At 38.7% G+C, this 26,363-nt stretch overlaps 1 pseudogene; it reads left to right on the top strand.

The window, feature by feature from the left end:
• Positions 1–2,520: 2,520 nt before the first annotated feature.
• On the top strand, positions 2,521–2,956 carry LOC113623725 (protein mago nashi homolog pseudogene; annotated as a pseudogene).
• The last annotated feature ends 23,407 nt before the right edge of the window (positions 2,957–26,363 follow it).

The raw sequence follows: 26,363 nt of genomic DNA, 5'->3' as shown, positions 1-26,363 counted from the left end.
ATTATGCATTATTTTATTGCTAATATCTCTATGAATAAATGTCTATTTGATTTTCATTTAACCCCAAAAGAATCTGATTACCAAATAACCACTGAAGAATTATTGCCAATTATGTTCTGTAATTATGGCTCCTGTTAATGACATCAGTGTGCAGCCTTTCATATTTAGTCCTATTAATTAATCCCGGTAAGCCCAGAAAGTTATAATCGATACAACAAAGGCACCATGGTAAATTACAAATAATTCCCAAATCCTTTAAACAGTTTTCAAGGCTCCTTCAGTTTTCTTGGTTAGGACACATTGAGTGTGGGAGCTGGAAGAGTCTGTAGTAACTGATAGCTCCTCACCTGCAACCACCTATTTCAGTAATATGCCTAATTAGGCAAATGCTTAAAACTGGAGTCCCATCTGCCACTAACAAGTATAAATTCCTACAGGGCAATAAAAAATAATTAACTGGTTGAGTCAAGAGACCCCCAAATCAGATATACGACATTTCAATTCTCTGAGCAATATATTGCTTCAGATAACACCTGTTGTCAGTGAGTGGTTTCAGTTTTGCAGAAGTTGAATATAGCAAGTATGTCTAATACTGAAAGTCCCACAAAGAAAACTTCCTGATGGCTCAGTCTCACAGATAGACAAGATAAACAGGCATACTGACAGTGATGCTAGGAATTGATGCTTTATGAAAAACTGGTCTCTGAATTTTATGTTTTTTCAAAATCTCCCAATCCATCCTCAGATTTTCCTCATATTGTATCAAACATATGTTGATATACATTAGATTTCTTAAATGGTTATACTTATATGTTTTGTTTGTTTGTTTGTTTTTTTGCGGTATGCGGGCCTCTCACTGTTGTGGCCTCTCCCATTGCGGAGCACAGGCTCTGGATGCGCAGGCTCAGCGGCCATGGCTCACTGGCCCAGCCGCTCCGTGGCATGTGGGATCTTCCCGGACCGGTGGCACGAACCCGTGTCCCCTGCATCAGTAGGCAGACTCTCAACCACTGCGCCACCAGGGAAGCCCTATTTATATGTTTTATTTGAGACAGCTACAGCTATAGTTGTCCAGAGGTGCTACAAGCTGTCTCAGAAGTAGTCCATTGCAAGAAGACGTGGCATGACAATCCATTCTACATCATTGAAAACTAGACTAGTTGGTTTCTGAAGCCCTGATCTATGTTAGTCTAGAAGTCAAAGAATCCTGTTCTTTTTGGCAGAGAGGAAAAGGGTCAGAACTCGATCCCCGTTGGCATCCCATGCCCTTCCCTGATTCCATTCTTGTTCTGGAGGATTTCCCAGGAGATAGTACATAACCCTCAGCAGGTGTCTGGCCTCAGAAACAATTTGGGAGGAGGAAACAGAGGCTCAGAATAAATAAAATATCTATCAAAGCATCATTGCGTCAAATATAACAGAGAACATGGTTATCTTTAAAGGATTCAAAAAGAGGAATAATATGACAATTTTAGACTGAATATAAATTGGTTCCTTCAGATAAATAATTGTTAGTGGAGAAATTAATCTAACTGGCAATTTAGAAGAATTAGTTTGTAAAATTATAATATTTAAGATCTGGAAATAACCTTAAAGGTCATCTGAAGCCAACTTTCCATTTTACAAATAAGGGAACTGAGATTCAGAAAGGGTAAGGAACTTGTCCAAGGTTACCCAGTAAATCAATGGTTGAAATAGGACTGGAACAGAGACATCTTAATCACACCATCTGCCACCACTCTCAAACTAAATGACTAGTTCAATTTTAAAAGTTTATAAGAAGGAACGATAATAGGTACAATCTTAGATTTATGGTTTTAAAATGCAAGACTCCGTCCTAACATCACTGACAGTCATTGTTAACATGGCTCCTCCATCTTGTCAACATGCAGCATTAAGATCTGAGTAGACATTGGGAGTGTGACCATATGTTAGGACCGGAGATCTCACCAGATACTGCAGTTCATATTCTACTGTCAGCAAGTTTTATACAAATTAAAGTAATAATAATAATAATGATGACGATGATGATGATGATAGATAATGACAGAAGCCTATACTGTTTTAAGGCCAAATTTCATACATAGCATTCAGAGTCCTTATCTGACCAGCCATCATTTTTTAATTTATTTTTTTTTGGTGGTTTCCCTAGAGTTTTACTTTAATTTTTTGTTTCAATTATTTACCATTAGTTAAAAATTATAAATAAATAAATAAAAATTATAAAATTCCACTTAAAACCTGGGTGCTCTTTTCTTATAGGTAGCTCACTAGATGTTGAAAAACAGAACAAAAAGGGGGAAGGGAAGGGAAGGAAAGGAAAACCAAACCATTCCTTTCCTGTTTAGCTGAGCAGTATTTGAGCTCCTGACTCTGCTTTAATGTTTCCTTACTCTAGCATCACCATCAAAATTCCTACAAGTGGTTCTTCTAACCACCACCAAAGTACCTATGCAAGTACTAATTAGCTAGCATAAGTTAATGTAGATTTCCTTGAAATTAAAAGCAGTTTTCAGAGCCATGGAGAGTGACTTCTATCTGCATTACTGCAGGGGTCACAAGGGCAAGTTCGGCTTCGAACTCCTGGAGTCTGAGTTCTGACCCAATGGGATCGAGATATGCCAATAACAACAGTTACAAAACTGATATGATCAGAAAAGAGGTTTATGTACATAAAAGCGTGATGGAGGAACTGAAGAGAATAATCGATGACACTGAAATTCCCAAAGAGGATAATGCTTTATGGCCTCCTCCCGACTAAGGGCGCCGGCAGGAGCTTGAAATCATCATTGGAGATGAACACATTTCCTTCATGACATCAAAAATTGATTCCCTTATTGATGTCAATCAATCCAAGGACCCAGAAGGCTTACGAGTATTTTATTATCTTCTCCAGGACCTCAAGTGTTTGGTCTTTGATCTTACTGAATTACACTTCAAGATTAAGCCAATCTAGATTGAATATTGGTGTGAACACAAGGAGTGTGGGAGTAGCTGCTTTTAATCACCATTATCAGGACATTTTTGTGTATAATATTTCTTATAAACTATAAATGATTGTCTTTAATAAATAACATAACCAAAAAAAGCAGTTTTCACCCTTCTAACTTCAAAGGGAATAAGAAATAAATCTTCAGAATGTCACACTCAGTAACTATGCTTCTTAAAGCAAAATATATAGAATGCATCATCAAGGATACATATTCCCTCATGAATAATGCTTATGGGATTGACCCTTCCTTTGTTATATTTACTCTTTCTTGCTACCCAATAAGAACACACTTTGAGAAAATAAGACAAAAGAAGACATTCTGATTTAAGAAGAAAGTGAAGGGGAGAGGTGGCAGTGGCACAGGTGGCATCTAAGGTCTACCTGAAGGTTCTAAGAGATGGGTCACTTGTGCAAATCTATGTCTGTGAAAGCCTTAACTTGAATTTAATGTTTCCCATGCACGGTTTAATCACATCTATAGAACTGTTTTTATAGCTTTGAATAAATAAGAGCTTACTACTTCAATATTTAGTCCATTGAGCACTATTGTATACATTTACAATTGTGAACAGATAAATTTGTGTTTTCCGTTGAATGTGGGTCTGAGTTGGCAAAGTGTACTCTCAAAGAAAGAATTCTCTAGGACCTGATTTCTATCTTCTCCCAAAGTAGGGCTTATATACACACTGGGGGAAATAAACTTCCGAGTGATAGCAGCGAAACCCAGCTGTTTGTGCAAGTCAAACTGCCTTGCATGGGAATTAACAAAAGCTTGCCAGCAAACATGCAAGAGCTGCAATTCTCAGAGCAGAAACAGGCTCCACCTTACATACCACCTTTTGTAAGTACAGGACTTGAAACAGCATGAGGCCAGTGCTCCTTGAGTGTACAAAGGTGTGGAAAGGCACGCATGATCCCCAGTTTTAATGATGGCTCCAGTATTAGGGAGTGGAAGAATCTCCCCTCAGCTTTCTAACAGCCTACTTACTCTTAGCCAGGAAGAAGAGGAGAAAAATAATCATACAATTCAATGAGCCATTTTCCAAATGAAAGATGATTCACTTAAGCAAAACTTTCTGCAGGTGTCACTTCTCAAGGATGCTTAAGAGAAGGGCCCACCAAACCTGTTCTGAGGGCTAAAGCAACGCACAATCTGTATCACCCAGCATGGTGCCTGGCGAATAGTAAGAACGAGGACATAGTTACTAACGAAATTATACACAGTCTGCCCAGTTCAGAACAGTTATCCTGAGCACAGAAGCTCTTAAGCACTGGTTTATAGAGGTGGTTACAAGTATTGATTCAGACTCAAACAGCCCCTTTTAGCACTGTTAGTCTTTCTTTTTTTTTTTAACATCTTTATTGGAGTATAATTGCTTTACAATGGTGTGTTGGTTTCTGCTGTATAACAAAGTGAATCAGCTATACATATGCATATATCCCCATATCTCCTCCCTCCTGCGTCTCCCTCCCACCCTCCCTATCCCACCTCTCTAGGTGGTCACAAAGCACCAAGCTGATCTCCCTGTGCTATGTGGCTGCTTCCCACTAGCTATCTATTTTACATTTGGTAGTATTTATAAGTCCATGCCACTTTCTCACTTTGTCAGCACTGTTAGTCTTAATCCAACTGAATTATTTTACAAAGTAAGCCAAAAACATAAACTCAGGTAAATTAAAAATAGGTAAAAGAGCACACAAATCCTCAAGAAACAACAATTCTTTGGCCTCTGCCTATTATCTCCATTTGTAAAATTATTCCTTTCCTCCAAGGTCCACAATGCTTAGCCTTCTGAGATGTAAATATACCTCACAGGGTATTAACCTCTGTCAATGGAAATAAAACTGTAATTGATTTGGTTCTGCGATTATCTAACATATCAACATGTGCTCATTGAGAAAAAATGACGTCTGGACAACTGATATTGTATTTCTGCCAAATACCAAGCTGATGTTCATAAAATCTTACTGGAGAGCACCCAGTGCTAACTATAGGATTTCAAACTGCTGATTTGCAGAGATGAATCATGAAGCAATCTACATTGTGTGGGTAATTAGAATTCCCATCCTTATCCATCCTCTGAAAAGAAGCCTAAATTTTTTATTTGGAAGCCACTTTGAAAAGCTTTCATTAATTTAAATTTCAGAACAGATTTCTCCCCATTATGTGTATTCAACTAAAAGCCTATGAAATACAACACCACGATAAGAGTGAACAAATAGCAGGTTTTTCCAAGGCATCCATTTTATTTTATTCCAGGATCCAGAGGCATTGATAATTCAGAGATTGCTGCAACACTTAGAATCTTTTGAAAACTAGAAAGAATCGGTAATAATTTAGTGATTTCTAATTCTCTACGATTTGTTTAAACGTGTGAGACAAATGAGTCCGTGTTCCTTAAAACTGCCCACAACTTAAGCAATTTAATAGTTGCTAATTAGATGCATTTAATTCCAATTTAAAAACCGTCTTTACTTGGTATGCTCGTCATAGAAATACTATTCAGCTGGATCCTATTATAACTGATATGGTTTAGTTATTACACTTGATCTGAGGAAAAAAGTACATACCCAGAAAGCATCGTTATTTAATCTTGGTGTTAATTTACTCATATGCTTCAAAAGTCTAGAAAGTTAGTATTATTTGAACTTGGTGAAACATATGTAAAGTTTCTTGCCTCTGCCTTTAATATTTGGGGGGGAAATGATTCTGTTAGGGTTTTCAAGATGGCTAAGATTGTGGAACAAAAATAAGAGAAGAGAATAAAGTAAGGCTGAGATGGTATAAGTCCCATGATTTTATATATCTATACAGGAGAGGAACAGGTTTTGAGGAAATCACGATGGGAATTAGACGTGTTAAGCATGTTGAACAGAGAAGGCTCCCGGCAAAAACAAATAGGATGCCAAGATGCTTCTCCATTATGGCCAACACAAAAGGAGGAAAGAAGACGACAGCGTCACAAGAGTCTACAAATAACTAATCCCTCTCATGCACATCTTGATTTGCAGTCCAGCCTGGCAGCAAAACCTCAGGCTCTCCGTTACCCACTTACAAGCCAGCTTCACATGATAGATTATTATTATTAGCAGCATTATTATGACCATTTCCAGTTATCTTTTCTCTTCTTATCTCTCTCCTGAGGCTGTTACAAGAAGAGATTACCTGAAAAGGGAAGGAAATAAGTACCCAAAAAGGTTAAAGGAAGAAAAACTGCATGTTTTCAGAAAACTTTGTAAGACTGATGAGGTAGGGAAATAAAATGAATAAAATGATTATATCATGTTCCATACAGTCTGACAAGGTAATCCCTAAGTGGGAGATTTTTTTCTCAGCTGCAAATTTCTAGCTGTGTATAGAGTATGACTGACAAGCCATAAACATAAATTAGTGAAACCGAATGGAAGCCATTTGGCTGCTCGTTATTTTACCATTTGCTACATTTCAATAAATTCATGATGACAAGTTGAGGGTTAGGGGGAATTCCTAAAGGCACTAATGTACTGGTTTAGTTGAAGAGTAAAATAATACTACAGGAAAATAACTGGCTTTGATAAACATATTGAATTAGTATACCATAAAAGGAAAATGGATAGGTGATTCATTCACTGTTCATTTGAGATCTCTTAAATTATAAAATAAAAAATAGCCTGTTCCCTATAAAAAGACAAAGGCAATGCCATTTAGTGTTTTGACAGTCAGGCCTACTTGTGGGATCACTTGTGGGATCACTGATCTTCGGTTGAGAGTCTGCCTGCCGATGCAGGGGACACGGGTTCGTGCCCTGGTCCAGGAAGATCCCACATGCCGCCGAGCGGCTGGGCCCGTGAGCCATGGCCGCTGAGCCTGCGCGTCCGGAGCCTGTGCTCCGCAACGGGAGAGGCCACAACAGTGAGAGGCCCGCGTACCGCAAAAAAAAAAAAAGGATAAATCTCATGTTAAGTATTCTTACCATAGTAAAATAATACCGAAAAAAAAAAGTTAAATTTGAAGGAGACTAAATTCAATATACTACACTTACTAACACAAAGTGAGAAGGAGAATCAACTGCTTTTTTTCCCCAATCAATTCCTTGCCTTTGAAATGCCACAGTTTTCTATATGTCATATAAAATGGTATGGAATATGAATTATCTGGAAAATTTTCTCAATTGTCTATTTCACTTTGCAATATGAACACAGCCTGCATTTACAACCATAAATTCAAAGGGAAAAATGCTTTAAAGATATATCAGGTTACTGCAATCTAAGCATATTGTTTTGCTGTGGTTCCTTTTTGGGATTGAATATCAAGATGCAGTCCACTATGCCAAAAGCCTCTAGCTTTCCAGAAATTGAAAGCCTTCGCCAACAAATCACAACTGTTTTACCATATGCCTCTTTGTTCTGCCAAGTATTACCAGCCTGTTCTACTTTTAAGCAAATTTCATTATATTATAGCTCAGAGCAATGTTCATTAAAAAGTATTACTGAAAAATGTCAAGTTGTTTTTATATAGAAACTGGAATTTATTTTCTACTGAAAAGTCAGATATTTATTGAACACAAGACATTTTAAAAATATTGATCTCATTTCACAAGTCACTTCAAACTTGTCAGTCTCCATCTTGATTGTGAAGGCTCAGGCCACATAATGATTGTCTGAAGCATTTTCTGTCTTGCACCAGTTAACTTTCACTAGTATCTACCATTGATGCAGATCAACCCTAACCTTTCTGGAATCGACTTAGTCTCAGATCAGTGGAAAATCTCTTCCCTGTTTCTTCACACTCATATTCATCCTCTCCTTGACCAATTTGCTTATTTTTCTGTCTCCCAGCCACAGCCTTCCTGATAACGTCCCAATGCAGTCATATTTTAGGTGATTATAAACTTCATTATAGCCTGTTCACTTTATATAGTATGATACCGTCCAAATAAAACTAGCCTAGAAATCTCACCTCCACAACTTCTAGTTATGTGACCCTTAATAAAGTCACTTAATCTTTGGAGCCTTCATTTCCTCATCTATAAAACGGATGATTACTTCCTGTCCTCCCTTTTGAATCCAGTTTGTGAGCACAAAATTCGGTAAGGCATGTTCAGACATTCTGTATCTCATTTACCACAAACCAAACACAAAACCAGAGAGCTTCATTTTGAAGCACCAAGCTCTTTCCTAAGGAACTGTTTCTCTTTCTCTTCAGACGGTAAAACCCACTGGCCGTTAAGAGTCTGTGATCCAAAAATCATAGGATTAATCTTCATTACCTATTGTAACTAGGTTTAGCATTTGATTCTTGGTCCAATGAAGACTCATAAAATGTTGGGCTTTAAATCAGGAGAAAAGCATGATATTCTTGCTTCCTCTGAGGAAAAAGAATGTTTTTAATCCCCTGAGGAAAATCAGATATACTCAAATGGGGCCACATTATATATTTAAGCTAACAATAACAACAATGATAGAAATAATTCAATTGTTCTTAAATCCTAGGCCAAATCAGTCTGTGAAGATTTCTGGGGCTTTCCTAAGCTCTGGAGGGGAGCTGAATCATGCATTGAGGCTGCCTTTATTCTAATACTACATTTATATGCAGTAAAATCAGGATAAAATGGAAATCAAGGTCACTTTTGATGTGAAAGAAGTGACAAAAAAGTATCTAGAGGGACAGCAAGGAACTGAATGGGGGTGAGATAAGAAAGAACAGGCCTACTTAATTTGCCTTGCTAAATGTGATGAAGAGACTCTGAATTGTGAGAATTGTGAGCTGGGTATCTGTATAAAACCCACAAGCCTTTTCTTTGCACTTCCTTTTGCTACAATCTCTTTCCTTCCCATGGGGATCTTTCTCTAGTATTGTCTATCTCCTTAGCAATGAGGGAATGGAGGCTGGCCAAATCATCCATCATGAGTCTGTCACCCCTATTCTCTAGGTATGGCTTGATCTAAAATAAAATTATAAGCATATAACTTCCCACCTCACAAATACAGGGGTGACAGGGAAGCTCAAAGTAAAGCAGAGTGCATTCTGGATGCCAGTATAGAAATTACGATCATTTAAGTACCGCATTTAAACCACATTTATTTAGAAAGAGCTCAAACAGAATGACAAGAAAAACACTGACTCTACTAACCAAATAAATAGTCACTTTCGATGTTCTATTAAGAGATATTTATCAAGAGCGTGAAAATGTTCATACCCTTTGTCCTATTAATTCACATCAGGAAATCAACCTAAAGAAACACTGTTTTCTGCACAAAGGTGTTCACTGCAGGATTATTTAGAAAGGCAAAACTTTGGAGAAAACCTAAATATCCAACAGGAGTACAACAGTAAGTCTATTAATAAAGAATAGGCAGTTAATTTTTTTTTAAATGTTAGTGGAATAGAAAAATATTCTGATATGTTAAGATCGACATGATCTCAAATTTTTTTGGTTTATATTATACACATAAAAAGATTAGGACATCAAATCAAGATTTAGCAGTGTTGGAATTATAGCTACTTTTTTACTTTCGTCCTTCGAGCAGTTTTTGGTTTGTTCCTAATAAAATCAATAAATATTATGTCATTGTAAAAATAATCCATACCTGTTGGGTATTTATGTGTTAAAACTGAAAGCCTAATCTTTAGCTGGAAGTCTGAGAAATGGCTGTGTTTCTGTGGCGAAAGAATGCTTTCAAGAGAAAAAGCACAGCATACTAATGTGAGAAAGGCTGTTTGCCTTTAAATGGGATGGTTTTCTCGGGGACACACTGAAGTCAATCTTCTTCCTCCTGAATGACAGGATTTCTGTATTAAAGTGTTTGTATGTGGAGACAAATAGTGCCTCTCAAATGTGCAGAGAAGCATCTTGAGTAACCAACTACAGGATTCCACAAAAATTATGGAACCCTCCTTTCAGGTTCAAGTACATGAGTTAAGCAGGAACAGTTATAGAATCAGTAAAAAAAAGGGGAAGGGTAAGCTGTGACAAAGTAAGAGAGTGGCATGGACATATATACACTACCAAACGTAAAATAGATAGCTAGTGGGAAACAGCCGTATAGCACAGGGAGATCAGCTTTGTGACCACCTAGAGGGGTGGGACAGGGAGGGTGGGAGGGTGGGAGGGAGGGAGACGCAAGAGGGAAGAGATATGGGAACATATGTATATGTATAACTGATTCACTTTGTTATAAAGCAGAAACTAACACACCATTATAAAGCAATTATACTCCAATAAAGATATTTAAAAAAAAGGGGAAAGAGAAAAAAAAAACAGTATGGGAAAGAAATAGTACAGAAAGAAAAGGAGAGCAAATTGATAATGATTTTGTAACCAGACAGACTGTGGCATGAGCAAATAAAACTAAAGAAATAGAGAATAAGTCTCATCTCTCTCATTACACACAATATATCCCTATTTAAAAAGTTCTCATTAAAGCACTTAATTAAATATTGTTTAGTAATATGAGTAATACCCGAATACGGTATAGTAATACCAGTCAAACCTACCAATTATCTTGGGCACTAAAACGGTGCCCAAGCATTGACAGTCTTTGATGGGACTAGATTCAAGTATGTTGGATTCTCTTTTCCTTATGCTTCATGTCGTTTCATGGCAAAGTTGCAACTTTGATGCTTAGAACTGCCAATGTTTACTTAATGGCTGACTCTCTAGTTACCAAGATTAATTAGCTAAAAGACCAAATCTAGATGCTAATGAAACCTAAAGGACTTATCTAACAGTTAATGCACTGGGATATTATTCATTAAAGAGCAAGAAACAAAGGTTGATTATATCTTCCTTCTTATGAGCTATTTTTAAGTAACCATTATTCTGGCTTTTTTTCCTCCCAGAAATGAATTAGGTTGGTGGTATTCTTTGCCGCTTCTCTGTTTCACTTTCCAGAGTAATATGGTCTTTTTTTCCCCCCTTTTGTCCACACTGGTCATGCAGATCAACTTCATGTCAGAAAATAAAAACTAAAAGAAAAATCACTTTTGAGAGCTCTCACACATCTACCTTCACCAAACTAATCACAAAGCTATGCTTCCAAGGCCATCAGGTAATACGAGTGTGGTCTATTCCAGCATGAGGATTCTTTCCAAGGCAGTTTGGAACTAATTTACTAGGGCGACTGGTGGTTTTCATCCCATAAAATGATTATGGCCCAAGGGAACATATGAGAAAACAATGCACAAGGGTTTCTAAGTTATTAACTAGCATGAGGATTATCTTCAAACCAAAAATAAAAAGCAATCATTAATTCTTGGCAACAGCATAAATATGAGAGCAATGGTGTACACAGGTTACTTCTAAACCAGAAAACACTTTTCAATAATTCTCATTAGAGGGGCTTCCCTGGTGGCACAGTGGTTTGAGAGTCCACCTGCCGATGCAGGGGACACGGGCTCGTGCCCTGGTCCGGGAAGATCCCACATGCCGCGAAGCGGCTGGGCCCGTGAGCCATGGCCGCTGAGCCTGCGTGTCCGGAGCCTGTGCTCCGCAACGGGAGAGGCCACAACAGTGAGAGGCCCGTGTACCACACACACACAAAAAAATAATAATAATTCTCATTAGGGGAGGAGGGACAAATTAGGAGTGTGGGATTAACAGATACAAACTACTATACATAAGATAGATAAACAACAAGGATTTACTGTATAGCACAGGGAATTATATTCAATATTTTGTATTAACCTATAATGAAATATTTGAAAAAAAAACTGAATCACTATGCTGTACCCCTGAAACTAGCCCAATATTGTAAATCAACTATACTTCAGTAAAAAATAGATAAATAGATATATAAATAAACAAATCTCATTATAAACAAGTCACTATTATTAGTGAAATATCGGGGTTAAATCACACACTGCCCATGTATGTACATTTCAAGATAAGAATGATACCACTCATACAAATCCTTCTTTGTTTGCCTGTTTAATTAAGAGTAGATTTTGTAAATCTTACCATGCATTGCATGCAATGTCTTGCTGACTAGTCAGAAGCGGAGCTGATGGGAGCCTGGTGCTCAGAGACTTCCTGAGCTCTGAGTTTCCACATTTTGGGATGTGTTCTACATATGGAGTATGTCTTCTCAGCCTGGGTGTCTAGGTAACTTACACATGTCAAGAACACTGGCAAAAAAAACAAGAGGCACTGGATGAGGAACCAGTCACCAATTTTGCCACCATCCTGGCATATGATTCAGGAAATATCAATCAGTCTGCATCTCAGCTACTGAATCTAACATAAGATAAGCAAACAGTTGGGAAGAATTCAGTGAGACTGCACAAGAAAGTTCATTGAAAATAATACATGTTGTGAAAGTGCAAGACACAGTTATGAAAGGGCTAATATGTTAGGAACATCATAAGCTTCAGAGTAATCCCTTATGGTCTATTTTTGCTTCAGTTAAGGAGATGAGGGTAAATATGCTTATGCAATTTCATTCTGTGGAGAGCAAAGATGGGGCCACCATGGCCAAGAGTTTAGTTAATTAATCTGGAAGCTTTCCTGGCCAGTGTTGAGCACTATCAATCTAAATGACCTGTGTTTTCATTTATTTAGTGAACAACTGATAAAGGTCATCAGAGTGAAGATCACTCCTGTAGCATATCTAGCACCACCAGTTAACTGGAGGAAAGGTATTCTCCACTTATCAAGTCTCAGGAAGCCGCCTCTAGGAGAATTACAGCTTTGGCACAAGCAGATCATAGACTCAGTTTATGCTTCAGGAAACTCTATTTAGTGGTGACTGCACATAGGTCATTTTTAAAAATCTCCCTGCACACAGCCTGATCCCGTACTACTCAAACACGTCAATTGCTATGATTCAATATTCTTCAAAGGCCTCAAGCTGATGTTCAATATTCCACTGGGAGCTTGGAAAATGGATCTGTCCCTTCACTGAGTTATTAGGCAAGTTTCAACACATCTTTTCATCAGCCTGAGAGAGTCCAGAGAACCCAGCCTCTGTAAATTCAGAGAAGGGATCTTGTAGTTTTCGGCATACGGAAAGGGTGTTAGTCACACATGGTTTGTTTCAACTGTAGGCCTCTGCTCAGGCCCCTCTCTTCTCTGTTTCCCTTCACCCTACCAGTCAAATCTTACCTATTCCCCAGACCTGGACAGAGTCCCATCTCCTTTATGAAGACTCCTCTAACGAGGGGAAGTCTCTCCTCTGCTGGACTGTGAGGCAGCTCTCCCCACTCAATTCACCTCTTCTTCCGCAGCTCCTATCTTGTTAAGCCACCATGCACTCTTATCATACCCACCCTCACCCCTACATCCTGTCTTTAAAAAACATCTCTGAGAATCCCTAAATACGTATCTCAGATCCCACACTTCAAAAAAAAAATCCTGTAACTCATTGTAGCAGTGAGTCTCAATTGTGTGTGCATATGTGGGGGGCCTGATGGGGACATCAAATCTCTAAGGCAGGGTGGGTAAGCCAGGTGGGTGGGGCATGTGTAATATGACATGTCCTTCCACGGCTGCCTTACCTGGAGCTGAGATTCTCTGCTCAGAGCCAGTACCTCTATTTATTCACATTGTCCCAGTCTCTGAAACTTCTATCTCACTCAACATCCTCTCAACTGATATTCCCACCTCTGGTCCTATTCTACTAACCATGACCTCAACCAACCAACTAATTCTCTACCTTGCTTGCTGAGTGATCTTCGAAAATGCAAGCCCGATTCTGTCATAGGCCCTTGTTAAGTTCTTCAGTGTCTCTCCATCCACTTTCCGGTAAAGTCCAAACTTCTCGGCAAGATAGAGAAGGCTACCAATTCTGTTCTGACCTTTCCTAGCTTTCTAGCCCTTTCTTTCCCCATCCTCTGACCCCTTCCTCCTTTCCTAGCCCAGCTCTTGTCCTGAAGCATTATGTGCACTTCTCTAAATAGCACCAGCCATTTCTTTAGAGCTTTTGCACAAGCTGTTCTTCCTGGCTGACCCTTGCTCTACCTTGCCTGACTAAATAGGCTACTTAGCTTCTTCTCTTTAAGACCCTCTTCCTTATCACTTCCTCCCAGTGGCCTCCTTTGACCTCTGCAGGGCTTTTAGGAGCCCCCCTTCCTTTTGCTTTAGCATTAGATTACCATGGTCTTTATCACAATGTATCACACGCTAATTACCTGTTTAGCGTCTGTCACCATCTCACATCACACTGGACTATCAGCTCTTTAAGCCAAGGCAGGTGTCTTACTGGTTTTTTTTTTCTTTCTTTTTTGGTATGCTCAGTGTCTGGCATTGTGTTTGGCACTAAGGAGTGACTGAATACATGACTGGATAAATGAGAAGACATTTCAAAAAGCCATGAAAAAGTAAAATGAGTCTGTACAGTATAATGGAATGGTTATGAAACTCACACTCAGCAGTTTTTTGAACCTCCACAAATCAAACTACTTTAGGGCCAGCTTATCCAGTTTTATAATAAGATTATTACTATCGGGCTTCCCTGGTGGCACAGTGGTTGGGAGTCTGCCTGCCAACGAGGGGGACACGGGTTTGAGCCCTGGTCCGGGAGGATCCCACATGGCAAGGAGCAACTGGGCCTGTGTGCCACAACTACTGAGCCCATGCTCTGCAATGGAAGGGCCACCGCGGTGAGAAGCCCGCCCACGGCAGCCGGGAGTGCCCCCCCCCCCCCCCGGCTCTCCGCAGCTGGAGAAAGCCCACGTGCGCACCAGCGAGGACCCAGCGCAGCGAAAAATAAATAACTAAAATAAATAAATAAAAGATCATTAATATCATTCTCTACTTCTCAAAGTTTTGTGAGAATAGACTAGTTTCTGTAATTAAAAGCTATATTATGTTACTATTAAGTAGTCTCAACTGGTAACTTCATTTCCTGACTGCCCAAAACACTCTCTGGACCATGGATTTTCAACTGCAGGGACAGAGAGAGCTGGGATCAGGTCTATCCGTTATTTTACAAATAATCACTTCTTATTTAATTTCTCTAGGCCTCAATTTTTCCATCTGTGAAATAACGATGACTACCCTATTGTTTTTTATGGCTACTAAGTGGGATAATACATATAAAATATATAGCTTAATTAATGCCTAACACTAATAAGAGCTTAATGATTCCTCTTCCTCTTCCAATTATTATTATTATCACAGCTGGTGCCTAAAAAATACTTGATGCATTAAAATTAATCAGTTTAAAACTTTTAATATCTAAGAACCAAATTTCTAATTTTGCTTCCCAGCCAAGATGTGGAGGGAGAAAAGGAAGAAGTACAGCACAGAAAGATTAGTTTTCCTCCAGCACATGTCAGAGTTCTCCACTTTTGTCTTGTAACTCTGCCATTGAAGGTGATATTTCATCCTATGAAGTCAGTTATGAGATTTCCTATACAGAGTAATGAAAAAGCCTATAACAACTAGGGACCTGCCTTCCCTGCTGTTCCCTCCACAGAATAATTTTGCCATAAAAAATAAAGGGGACATCTCCTTTTACTGAATTATGACAAATTTTCAACTGACTTATTCCTCTTGGTACTTAGGAGTGTCCTACTTTCCCCTCCGATGACACTCCCACTGAGATGATATGTGACACATCCCAGGGAAGCATCAGAACTAAAGAGAAGGTTAAGACTCGGCCACATCCATCAGCACTTCCTTTTGCTTTAAGAAGAAACATCACTCCCCATCATCACATCAGTCTGCCTCTCTCTGTTCTAAGGATTCTTTTATTTCACTGCCCAAGAAGTGATTTACAGGCAAAAGCCCATGCAAAGCAGCAGAGATACCAACTATCTCCCTTCCCGCTCCCTCCTTCCCTCTCTTTCATATATATATACAACACCTACTATGTGCCAGCCACTGAGCAACAAACAAAACCTGCCCCCACGGAATTATGGAAGGACATGACATAAAGCAAATGTGTTCCTAAAGAATTCCAAGTTGAACAAATGACAACCAAATCATACTTTAAATGCACCAATAAAACATGATCACTACAGCTGAGTTTTAAAAACAATATTGTCTTTGGAGGCTGGCAATCCTTTAGCAACTTAGCTCCAGCTACAGAAAAGGTGAAAATTAGCAACATGCATTGAACATTTATTATGTACCAGAAACTCTGCTATGCCCTTTTCAGGTATCCTCACGTGACTGTCACACATACACAAAAATGCCTATGTGGTAGTATGCTTATCATTATAAACATTTTACAGATGAGAAAACAGACTCAGAGCGGTGAACACTAAGCCCAAAGTCATACTGTTAGTAGATGGCCTTGAACTCAGGCTGTAGAGCATGTGTGCACAGACAGAGAGTCTATGACACATTGTCTGCGAAGGTGCTTCAGAAAAACATTGAAAGAGTGAATAAATGAGTGCCATGAATCTGAAAATCAAACCACATCAACACCACTCAGGATCACTAAATTGCCAAAATGTTCAAGAGCTTGATTTGTTGTATTCATAACTTTTCAGTATATGATGGAAATAAGTCCCTCATCTCCCAAGAGTAGCATAACTGTAACACTTCCTGCTGAAGATATTAATCATGTAGTTATAAATTTGCAGAGAAACTTCCCTCAAAGTTCAATTGTCTATAAGTTGCTATTGTTGTTGTCTAAACAAAGAAGACATCTGGTACTTCCTGTTTCATCTCATCTCAAGTTGAGATGTGTGGGGAAAAAAAACAGATATCAGACCAGCTCCTATGAAAACTACTCTGACCAACCAAGAGATACGTTCTTTCCATGGAAGCAATTTAACTATCTTGCAGAACATCTGAAGCACAATACTTAATTTGAGGGGGAAAAATTGCTTTCTTTCCTTCTCCCATTCTAGTAGATGTTACCAGGTTTTCCTGTGTCCATAACACTAATTTTTCACTTTAAAAGAGAGACAACCTAAACTTTCTGGAATGTAACATAACTGTACTAGGTTAGCCATGAGGAAATGTAGCCTTAGAAGGAGAGAGAGGAGGTAAAGGAACTCCTCTCAGACATAATGAAGACAAGAGCAAGTTGTCACCAGGAAAGGAAAAGTATCACCTCCTAGGTACATGTCTATCTTTTCTCATTTCTCCTTGTTTCCTTGTCATCACCACTCCAGGGAGGGGGGGAGTAGAGGATTTCCTGCCAAACAATGCTTTAGTACCAACTGAAGGATGGTGATTGTAACTGCATTCCATGTCCTATATGCAAGTTCGAGGGAGGGGGGACTGAGGAGAATGCATATAGGACACCAAACCATGATGCTTCTACCTGCATCGACAGGGCCAACTGGAAGATCCACATACCCAGAATAGCAAGGCACTTGCACAGTATTTCAGTCATGCTTCTTGTAAGAATCTCATAAAAATCTGAGTATCAGAGTGGAGGGGTTAGGAGGAGGGAAGCAGGTGAAAACAATAATAAAAACAGTGAGCCAGAATGTTTTAAGCTTTCAGAAGCTCAACAGAGCAGAAGCTATTGTGAGATAGGAATGGAAAGGTACTGACAGATAAATTGATGTATACCAGCAATATCTTAAATTAATTCCGTGCCATTGATCACATAAGAAATCAAAGTTAACAGTCTCATGGGTCTTTATACCCAGGGGGAGGAAGGACATTTTGAATGACCTGCTCTTTTGTATCTGGGCAGATAATCAGACAATTAGAGCTCGTCATGTGCTACAACGAAGCTCTCGACTGTCATGAATCACAGTCATGCTCATTTTAAAAGAAGATTCATAAGAGTGAACTGCTTTTTAAAGAATATATTGCTTTCACATTTCTTCCAAGAAACACAGAAATTAGAGAGAACCAGGGAAGAGAGGTTTCTATCCATCAGAAAGAACAGAAATGGACTTTGACATGCTTGGCTAAGCATCTTCCCCACGATTTAAGGGCTGAGATGTTGCTTACATGGATGGGATGGGGTTGGGGTGAGGGAACTGAAATCATTATATGAGAAGTACCTATATCAGAAGCAACGGAATTGCTTACAAAATTGCATATCCAAGAAGAAAGAACTGAAATCCTGCAGCCCGTGGAACAAAAACCACATTCACAGAAAGATAGACAAGATGAAAAGGCAGAGGGCTATGTACCAGATGAAGGAACAAGATAAAACCCCAGAAAAACAACGAAATGAAACAGAGATAGGCAATCTTCCAGAAAGAGAATTCAGAATAATGATAGTGAAGATGATCCAGAACCATTGGAAAAAGAATGGAGGCAAAGAGAGAGAAGATGAAAGAAATGTTTAACAAAGATCAGGAAGAATTAAAGAACAAACAAACAGGGCTTCCGTGGTGGCGCAGTGGTTAAGAGTCCACTTGCCGATGCAGGGGACACGGGTTTGTGCTCCGGTCGGGGAATATCCCACATGCCGTGGAGTGGCTAGGCCCGTGAGCCATGGTCGCTGAGCCCGCGCATCCGGAGCCTGTGCTCCGCAATGGGAGAGGCCACAACAGTGAGAGGCCCACGTGCCACAAAAAAAAAAGAACAAACAGAGATGAACAATACAATAACTGAAATGAAAACTATACTAGAAGGAATCAATAGCAGAATAACTGAGGCAGAAGAACGGATAAGTGACCTGGAAGACAGAATGGTGGAATTCACTGCTGTGGAACAGACTAAAGATAAAAGAATGAAAAGAAATGAAGACAGCCTAAGAGACCTCTGGGACAACATTAAACGCAACAACATTTGCATTACAGGGGTCCCAGAAGGAGAAGAGAGAGAGAAAGGACCAGAGAAATTATTTGAAGAGATTATAGTCGAAAACTTCCCCAACATGGGAAAGGAAATAGCCACCCAAGTCCAGGAAGTACACAGAGGCCCATACAGGATAAACCCAAGGAAAAACATGTGAAGACACACAGTAATCAAACTGGAAAAAAATAAAGACAAAGAAAAATTATTGAAAGCAGTAAGGGAAAAATGACAAATAACATACAAGGGAACTCCCATAAGGTTAACAGCTGATTTCTCAGCAGAAACTCTACAAGCCAGAAGGGAGTGGCATGATGGACTTAAAATGATGAAGGGAAGAACCTACAACCAAGATTACTCTACCCAGCAAGGATCTCATTCAGATTCGATGCAGAAATCAAAAGCTTTACAGACAAGCAAGAGCTAAGACAATTCAGCACCACCAAACCAGCTCTACAACAAATGCTAAAGGAACGTCTCTAAGTGGGAAACACGAGAGAACAAAAGAACCTACAAAAACAAAACCAAAACAATTAAGAAAGTGGTAATAGGAACATACATATTGATAATTACCTTAAACGTGAATGGATTAAATGCTCCAACCAAAAGACACAGGCTTGCTGAATGGATACAAAAACAAGACCCATATTTATGCTGTCTACAAGAGGCCCACTTCAGACCTAGGGACATAGATAGACTGAAAGTTAGGGGATGGAAAACGATATTCTATGGTAATGGAAATTGAAAGAAAGATGGGGTAGCAATTCTCATATCAGATAAAATAGACTTTTTTTTTTTTTTTTTTGCAGTACGCGAGCCTTTCACTGTTGTGGCCTCTCCCGTTATGGAGCACAGGCTCTGGACGCGCAGGTTCAGCAGCCATGGTTCATGGGCCCAGCCACTCCGCGGCATGTGGGATCTTCCCGGACCAGGGCACGAACTCGCGTCCCCTGCATCGGCAGGTGGACTCCCAACCACCGCGCCACCAGAGAAGCCCTAAAATAGACTTTTAAATAAAGAATGTTACAAGAGACAAGGAAGGACACTACATAATGATCAAGGGATCAATCCAAGAAGAAGATATAACAATTATAAATATATATGCACCCAACACAGGAGTACCTCAATACATAAGGCAACCGCTAATAGCTAGAAAAGAGGAAATCAACAGTAACACAATAATAGTGGGGGACTTTAACACCTCACTTACACCAATGGACAGATCATCCAAACAGAAAATTAATAAGGAAACACAAGCTTTAAATGACACAATAGACCAGATAGATTGAATTGATATTTATAGGACATTCCATCCAAAAACAGCAGATTACACTTTATTCTCAAGTGTGTACGGAACATTCTCCAGGATAGATCATATCTTGGGTCACAAATCAAGCCTTGGGAAATTTAAGAAAACTGAAACCATGTCAAGCATATTTTCTGACCACAATGCTATGAGATTAGAAATGAATTACAGGGAAAAAAGCATAAAAAAAAAAAAAAAACATATGGAGGCTAAACAATATGTTACTAAATAACCAAGAGATCACTGAATAAATCAAAGAGGAAATCTAAAAATACTGAGAGACAAATGACAATGAAAACACGATGATCCAAAACCTATGGGATGCAGCAGAAGCAGTTCTAAGAGGGAAGTGTATAGCTATACAAGCCTATCTCAAGAAATAAGAAAAATCTCAAATAAAAAATCTAACGTTACACCTAAAGGAACTAGAGAAAGAAGAGCGAACAAAACACAAAGTTAGCAGAAGGAAAGAAATCATCAAGATCAGAGCAGAAGTAAATGAAATAGAAACAAAGAAAACAATAGGTAAGATCAATAAAACTAAAAGCTGGTTCTTTGAGAAGATAAACAAAATTGATGAACCATTAGTCAGACTGATCAAGAAAAAGAGGGAGAGGACTCAAATCAATAAAATTAGAAATAAAAAAGGAGAAGTTACAACAGACACCCCAGAAATACAAAGCATCCTAACAGACTACTACAAGCAACTCTATGCCAATAAAATGGACAACCTGGAAGAAATTCTTAGAAAGGTATAACCTTCCAAGGCTGAACCAGGAAGAAATAGAAAATATGAACCAACCAATCACAAGGAATGAAATTGAAACTGTGATTAAAAATCTTCCAAACAGGGCTTCCCTGGTGGCGCAGTGGTTGAGAGTCCGCCTGCCGATGCAGGGGACACGGGTTCATGCCCCAGTCCGGGAAGATCCCACATGCCATGGAGCAGCTGGGCCCGTGAGCCATAGCCGCTGGGCCTGCACGTCTGGAGCCTGTGCTCTGCAACGGGAGAGGCCACAACAGTGAAAGGCCCATATACAAAAAAAAAAAAAAAAAAAAAAAAATCTTCCAAACAAACAAAAGTACAGGACCAGATGGCTTCACAGCTGAATTCTATCAGATGTTTGAAAAGAGGTAACACCCATCCCTCTCAAACTCTTCCAAAAAATTGCAGAGGAAGGAACACTCCCAAACTCATTCTATGAGGCCACCATCACCCTAATACCAAAACCAGACAAAGATACTACAAAAAAAGAAAATTACAGACCAATATTACTGATGAATATAGATGCAAAAATCCTCAACAAAATACTAGCAAACAGAATCCAACAGCACATTAAAAGGATCATGCACCATGATCAAGTGGGATTTATCCCATGGATGCAAGGATTCTTCAATATATGCATATCAATCAATGTGATACACCATATTAACAGACTGAAGGATAAAAACCATATGATCATCTCAATACATGCAGAAAAAGCTTTTGACAAAATTCAACACCCATTTATGATAAAAACTCTCCAGAAAGTAGGCATAGACGGAACCTACCTCAACATAATAAAGGCAATATATGACAAACCCAGAGCAAACATCATTCTCAATGGTGAAAAACTGAAAGCATTTCCTCCAGGATCAGGAAAAAGACAAGGATGTCCACTCTCAGCACTATTATTCAACACAGTTTTAGAAGTCCTAGCCACGGCAATCAGATAAGAAAAGGAAATAAAAGGAATACAATTTGGAAAAGAAGAAGTAAAACTGTCACTGTTTGCAGATGATATGGTAATATACATAGCAAATCCTAAAGATGCCACCAGAAAACTACTAGAGCGAATCAATGAATTTGGTAAAGTAGCAGGATACAAAACTAATGTACAGAAATCTCTTGCATTCCTATACACTAATGATGAAAAATCTGATCGAGAAATTAAGGAAACACTCCCATTTACCACTGCAACAAAAATAATAAAATACCCAGGAATAAACCTACCTAAGGAGACAAAAGACCAGTATGCAGAAAACTATAAGACACTGATGAAAGAAATTAAAGATAATAAAAACAGATGGAGACATATACCATGTTCTTGGATTGGAAGAATCAATATTGTGAAAATGACTATACTACCCAAAGCAATCTACAGATTCAACACAATCCCTATCAAGTTACCAATGGCATTTTTTACAGAACTAGAACAGAAAATCTTAAAATTTGTATGGAGACACAAAAGACCCCAAATAGCCAAAGCAGTCTTGAGTGAAAAAAATGGAGCTGGAGGAATCACACTCCCTGATTTCAGACTATACTACAAAGCTACAGTAATCAAGACAATATGGTACTGGCATAAAAACAGAAATATAGATCAGTGGAACAGGATAGAAAGCCCAGAGATGAACCCACTCACCTATGGTCAACTAATCTATGACAAAGGAGGCAAGGATATACAATGGAGAAAAGACAGTCTCTTCAATAAGTGGTGCTGGGAAAACTGGACAGCTACATGTAAAAGAATGAAATTAGAACACTCCCAACACCATACACAAAAATAAACTCAAAACGGATTAGAGACCTAAATGTAAGACCGGGCAGTATAAAACTCTTAGAGGAAAACATAGGAAGAAGACTCTTTGACATAAATCACAGCAAGAACTTTTTTGATCCATCTCCTAGAGTAATGGAAATAAAAATAAACAAATGGGACCTAATAAAACTTAAAAGCTTTTGCACAGCAAAGGTAACCATAAACAAGATGAGAAGACAACCCTCAGAATGGGAGAAAATATTTGCAAATAAATCAACAGACAAAGGATTAATCTCCAAAATATATAAACAGCTCATGCAGCTCAATACTAAAGAAACAAACAATCCAATCCAAAAATAGGCAGAAGACCTAAATAGCCATTTCTCCATAGAACACATATAGATGGCCAAGAAGCACATGAAAAGATGCTCAACATCACTAATTATTAGAGAAATGCAAATCAAAACTACAATTAGGTATCTATCATCTCACACCACTTAGAATGGGTATCATCAGAAAATCTACAAAGAAGAAATGCTGGAGAGGGTGTGGAGAAAAGCGAACCCTCTTTCACTGTTGGTGGGAATGTAAATTGATACAGTCACTATGGAGAACAATATGGAATTTCCTTAAAAAACTAAAAATAGAATTACCATATGACCCAGCAATCCCACTACTGGGCATATACCCATAGAAAATCATAATTCAAAAAGACACATGCATCCCAATGTTCACTGCAGCACTATTTACAATAGCCAGGTCATGGAAGCAACCTAAATGCCCATCGACAGACGAGTGGATAAAGAAGATGTGGTACATATATACAATGGAATATTACTCAGCCATAAAATGGAACGAAACTGGGACATCTGTAGAGACGTGGATGGATCTAGAGACTGTCATACAGAGTGAAGTAAGTCAGAAAGAGAAAAACAAATATCGTATATTGATGCATATATGTGGAACCTAGAAAATGGTACAGATGAACCAGTTAGCAGAGCAGAAATTGAGACACAGATGTAGAGAACAAACGTATGGACACCAAGGGGGTTAACGGTGGGGGTGCGGGTGTGATGAATTGGGAGATTGGAATTGACATGTATACACTGATAGAATTGATGACTAATAAGAACCTGCTGTATAAAAAAATAAATAAAATTAAATTTAAAAGGAAATAGAAAAAAAATGCATATCCTGGCCAATTCTAAAATATTGAATCTCTGAAGAAAGCCCCCCAAATTTTCATTTTTAAAAAAACTCCCTCCCCAGGGATTGGCAGCATCCTTCAGTGAAGCAACTACAGAGGGCAGAGAAATTCACATGGGTAGGTGGGGGGAGTTGGCAAAACTGGGTTACAGGTGTCCTAAGAAACCAAGGCTTCAGGATTTAATAAAGTTCCACAATACTTGTAGTGTTAATGATGGAGTACGTTGGAATTAATTTCACACAGAATGAAATGACATCAGTATAACATGGTTTGTTGCTGCGTAACCCCACCTATGAACATTTTAAGGGCATTTCTTTTGGATAAACTCCCACAGGTAGATAAACTCCGCAAAAGCTGGTCACCGTGGTCACCAAGTAGGGTCAATTATTGGGACTGCATTGTTTCTCCAGTGCAGATATGCAGATTATAAGGGCCCTCATACTGGGCAGGGTAGAAAGTACAGCATTACTAAATGCTTAGCCATGTACTGATAAGTGAAAGTCGTAACTGAATAAAACAAACCGTACTTGGAGATTTGCCTAAAGGAATGAACCAACACCTTTATCTATACCAAGCCATTTCAAAGATGGGAAAGCCACTGAAAAACATTTGAGCAAAAGTAAAGTTAATGAAATACCTCGAATACGACTAGATGAAAGCCTTCTGATTTTGCCTATCATGAGAATTTGGGCAACTACGTTAGTGAATTTCAAGGAGCCCCACATGCTGAAGGCAGTAGTCCAGGGAATGTGTTTAGGCCCTACCTAGTCAAACTTGAGAGATGGCACAGCCCTCACAGCCATGGGGAAAAATGCATGGGCATTTTAATGGTATCTGCCTTAAATACTAAGTTCGCAAATGCCCTAGGTTGTTCAGTTGTATTTATATATATTTTTTTAATGTACTGGTTTAATTGGTTTCACACAATAATACATCTTTATTATCCCACTTAGCATCTTGTACTGTAATCAATGATTTTTACATCTTCTCCCCCAACTAAATTGTAAACTTGACTGTAGAATGAATGAATTTTAAAATCTAAAGTACCTAGTATTCTGGGTAACGTTGTAGCACACATTTTCCAAAAATGCTTCCCAAATCAATCTGTCCTTCTAGATGTTTATTTGGCAGACAGCATTTGTATCAGACAATTCAGTGAACATTAATGTAATAACTACTAGATTTCTGGCCCTATGCTAAGGCACTGGGGACAAAAATATGAATAGAAAATAGCTCCTGCCCTTGAGAAGGTCATAGTACAGTAGAGCAGGAAATCTCTGAATGTATTACAATGCTATGATAAATGTCTTTGCTAAACAACAAATATTCCCTTAAAATGAATAGTTCCTTGAATAATGCATTCAGGTTTTCATATGTTGTTTGTTTCAATTTACCTATGCAATGTAATTTACATTATTAATGCATTCTAACTTTGGGCCATACATGTAATACAAATAGGGGAATGTAATTAACATTTGTTTTAATTTAAATATGCCCAAATATATAGCTGCACACTAAAGAAACATTGGAAGAATTCAGATTTATAATTTGTAATTGTGTTAAATTACATCAGGTGTAATTCTGGTTTATAATTTATTATATTTTCATTTGTTGATATAAAGACAAATCATAAAAAACACTAACTGTGTTCATTCTAAACAGGATTTCTGCCCTGAATTTCTGCCCAAGCCTGGGGATTGTGTATTTTCAGAAATGTGCACCCAACTCCTTTTCTCATGAATCTGATGTGGTTCTTTGCCTGATGCAAAAGAAGAAGTGCTGAGACCATTGTTTGGAATTCTCTGCAGTATATTTCTTAACAAGTGTAAGAAGTATGTGAAATGTTCTAATGAAAAGGGCATTAAGCTCAGAGATAAGGAGGTACAAATCTCAGTCGAAATAGTAACTAATGGAAAAAATAACTAATAGATGAATTCAGACAAGGAGTCAATTTTATTTAGGCGTCTGTTCCTTTTCTTATAACAGAAAAGCCTTTAACTAGGAGGTCTCTAATGTCACTTCCAGCTCTAAGTCCCTAGGATTCAGTGATGAGTAGCATCCTCAGAGAGTTTACGTGGGAGAGATGGCTGGCTGCAGCTGGGTCACTGACAATCTAGTGAGACTCACATATTGAGAGTTCACAGCTCCCTCAGCTTCACACCCTTCAGCTGCGCCCTCATCCAATTCCCACAATGCATGTGGACTCTGGAATCTCAGCTGGCAAAGCAACAACCACCACAAACAACAACAGCACACATTCACAAGTAGCCTGAACTTGAAGACCAGAACTTGCTGGAATTTTCAGGACATGGTCTCAGCTATCCAGCTTCCTGTAAAATAAAGTATGTGGCAAGTGTTAACAACTCATGTCTTCCTAAAAACAGGTAGAGAAAAAATAGAAATTGTTCTTTCACATCAATTTATGAGGCTTTGGCAATGCTGGGGGATAAAGCTATGGTTTCTGGGTTCTGCTTTAGAGATGCCCCTTTTCCACACTGCCACTCAGGTATCTATGCTTTAGAGAGCACCAAAGGTAACTCTTCCAGTTCTAGAAAGCAGCCCTTAAAATCTGCAGTTAAGCCACAGGCCAAAGCAAGCCTATAGGATCACAGATGGGTTATCCAACTCAATCACAGACATTCCTCTAATCTCCAGCAAGGAAATGTGCTGTCTCTCTAATGCACTAACATCAGTCTCC

Source organism: Aethalodelphis obliquidens, unplaced genomic scaffold, assembly GCF_003676395.1.
Source record: "Aethalodelphis obliquidens isolate GAN/ISIS:26980383/991018 unplaced genomic scaffold, ASM367639v1 scaffold12, whole genome shotgun sequence".
Taxonomy (NCBI): Eukaryota; Metazoa; Chordata; class Mammalia; order Artiodactyla; family Delphinidae; genus Aethalodelphis; species Aethalodelphis obliquidens.
This window is presented reverse-complemented; position numbering and strand designations above follow the sequence as displayed.